Source organism: Schistocerca cancellata, chromosome 2 (genome assembly GCF_023864275.1).
Source record: "Schistocerca cancellata isolate TAMUIC-IGC-003103 chromosome 2, iqSchCanc2.1, whole genome shotgun sequence".
NCBI lineage: Eukaryota > Metazoa > Arthropoda > Insecta > Orthoptera > Acrididae > Schistocerca > Schistocerca cancellata.
The window spans coordinates 1,007,772,287-1,007,775,503 of NC_064627.1; the positions used below are offsets into that span (position 1 = coordinate 1,007,772,287).

The 3,217-nt window shown below is 43.7% G+C and overlaps 1 pseudogene; it reads right to left on the reverse strand.

The window, feature by feature from the left end:
* Nucleotides 1-2,120: 2,120 nt before the first annotated feature.
* LOC126163699 (5S ribosomal RNA) lies at nucleotides 2,121-2,238 on the reverse strand (annotated as a pseudogene).
* Between the last annotated feature and the right edge of the window lie 979 nt (nucleotides 2,239-3,217).

Below are 3,217 nucleotides of genomic sequence, written 5' to 3' on the forward strand. Positions count from 1 at the left end.
TTGATGCCTCACATGAAATTCGTAAAAGCGCTACTGAAACTTAACTGTTAGTGAAAGAGGTTTATAGTGAACACTGTTTTGTCACGTACGCCAGTTAGATCCCCGAGGAGACGTTGTGAACGACTCACGGCCGGGGCGCTCTTCAACATCGAAAACGTATGAAAATATCGAAAAAGTCTGATTCGATCTGACAGTCGGTTGGGTACTCGATAGATAGCTGAAATTGTAGGAACTGACAAAGAATGCGTAAGCCAAATTTTACATAATCATATAAAGAAGAGAAAAGTGGGATACTGGTGCCGGAAGTTGTCACGATCGAACGAAAAGATGGTCTGAAAATTTTTGTACTGACTCTTTGAATGCCATTGTAAATTATCCTAAATTCTTGGAAAGAGTGACGAATCTTCACTAACGATCCAGAAAGTAACCGCCAATACATGCAATGGAAGGGCCTAATGTCACCGAGAGCCTAGAAAACTCGAATGAGCAAATCAGTATACAAAGCGTTGATGACTGATTTTCCTATACTCATGGAATTGTGTATGTTCATTGGGTTCATGAAGGTCAGACTGTTAGCCAACATTATCTTGAGTCATTAATACCTAGAGGTTCTTGCTCAGCTTCGTGAGAAAATGAGAAGAAAAACGATCCAAATTATGGACGAACAAGTAACTGGTTCTGTGTCAAGACAACGCACTGGCTGTAAAATGTCTGTTCAAAGGTTTCTAGTGAAGTACAGCATCCCAGAGTTGAACGACCTTATTCGCCTAACATAGCACCATGTGACGTCCATATACTCCCCAAGGTCAAATCAGTCCGTTGAAGAAGTAAAAGAAAAAATGGTACGTGTCGTCAAGGAGCTCACAGAAGAAACCTTCCAGCTCTCCTTCCATCAAAGGACAATTCACATGGAGCGTTGTAGGGATAGCGGAGGGGAGTATACTGAGGGTGAAAATAACTAAATATGTATGTTCTTGAAATCAGATCTTCTGTTACTATCATTTTTACACGAATTGCAATGAAAATTTCACATCACGGACCTGTACTCGTGGTATACTATATCGTTACAAAGTGTATGCTTTGCAGTCCTTTTTCTCCAGAGCTGGTAGTATGTCAGCGCAACAGACCAAATCTCAGAAATGGAAATTCAGAAGCAAACAGAGACAAACTAAGTCACAGAAAAGCAAGAGTAAATTGAAACAGATTCAGTTGTCGTCAAGGACCTCTGCGGGGACGGAGAGCTTAAATAAAAGAAATTTTTCGTAGCGCTCCCGAGCTCCGTTGCCACTTTGCGTCATAAAGCTGCCAGGAATACACACAACTCTATGGGGACCCAGGAAGCCGAGAACAAATTTAACTTGTGAAACCGAAATAGCAGTCGGCGAGATTGCGTCTGCAGGCTGACGTACCAGGTAGGATGTAATAAGGCTTATTAATTCCGACTTTCCTCGTTCAGGTAAATTAAACGGGAACCGCAAACTGTCTGGTTCGCAGTGTGTAGGGGAACCGCTCACTGGCTAACACAGCTGTAGAGATTAGTGGAGCTAGTATTAAATTCGCCCTGCGCAAAATAAACATTGGGAAGTTAATTCGTATTCCTAGTGATGTAAATTTTCGACAAGCTAATAAATTAACGGCTTACTGGAAAACTGACCAAGTGAAACGTTACTACTTCTGCTTTAATAGCGTCTAACAGATGATACGTCCTGCAGAACAGATTAGTGAATGAAATTTTCGCACAAAAATCGTCAGCAAATTGCTGCAGTTGCGCATAACTTAAACATTACGCAGTTAACTTAGCACTGTGGTAGGCAAAGCAAAATCTCATTAGTAATTTTGCAGAATACAGGGAGCAGAATGCTCATAATTCAGGGACGTACAACGAAACTTGTATGTTTGTTCTGTAACTATCATTTTTCAGCACTCCGTCATCAGGCCACATGGCCCACTGGGACCATCCGGCCGCCGTGTCATCCTCAGTTGAGGATGCGGATAGGAAGGGCGTGTGGTCAGCACACCGCTCTCCCAGACGTTATGATGGTTTTCTTTGACCGGAGTCGCTACTATTCGGTCGAGTAGCTCTTCAGTTAGCATCAAGAGGCTGAGTGAACACCGAAAAATCACAACAGCGCATGGTGGCCCGGATGGTCACCCATCCAAGTGCCGGCCACGCCCGACAGCGCTTAACTTCGGTGGTCTGACGGGAACCGGTGAATCCAATGCGGCAAGGCCGTTGCCTTTATCATTTTTTAAGAACTGATCAGTGTGCGATTTGTGCTTTTACCAGTGGGGGGGGGGGGGATGTCTTAGGGGGCTAGTATAATTACATATGATACTAGCTTGGACCGTGGCGTTACCCATGGTTAAACAGTTATTTATAAATAGATGTTAATCCGGAAACTCACTATTCACGCGTATGCACTGTCAGAAAAGCCATCCCTTGTTACATCTTTAAAAGAACATTATAGGTAAAGCTTATTTACAAAATCATCTACATACAGGTATACGACGGGAATTCAAAAAGTAAAGGCACATTTGTGAAAAGCTGTACTTACTCTGATGATAGAAAACTGAAACATGCGTTATTTTTCTACGTAACCTCCCTGGACTTCAATGCTGTTTTCACGACGTTTTACGAGTTTTTTTTTATTATTTCATCAGAAAATACGTTTTTCGGTGGCATCTGTAACCAATTTTGCACCACAGCAATGACGTCTTCATCACTTTCAAATCTTCTTCCCCGTAGTGCTTCCGTTAAGGGTCCAAACATGTGAGAATCACTTGGAGCCAGGTCTGTACTGTATGGTGGATGTTCCAGCACCTCGAATCTCAACTCCTTTATTGCGTCGGCTGTCCGTTTGGCAGAATGTGGGCGAGCGTTATCTTGCTGCAGGATGACACCTCTTCACAGTTTTCCACGACGTATGGATCTGATTGCAGGTTTTAGTTTCGTACGCAACACATCACATCCACCATACCACACAGACCTGGCTCTAAAGCCTCGTTTACGCTGGGGCGCCGTCTTGCAACATTGTGGCATGCTACGGAAATGTGGCGTGCGTCGTCTTGAAGCATGCTACAACAGGAACTAGAATCAGACGATGGTGCGTTATTTAATAATGTGTGCTTTCGTCCCAGGCGCGTTATTCCGCGCCATACCGTTGCCAAAAGGTGGTAAATGTTCGCACAGGTACCGGGCTGACCACCACCCTGTGTC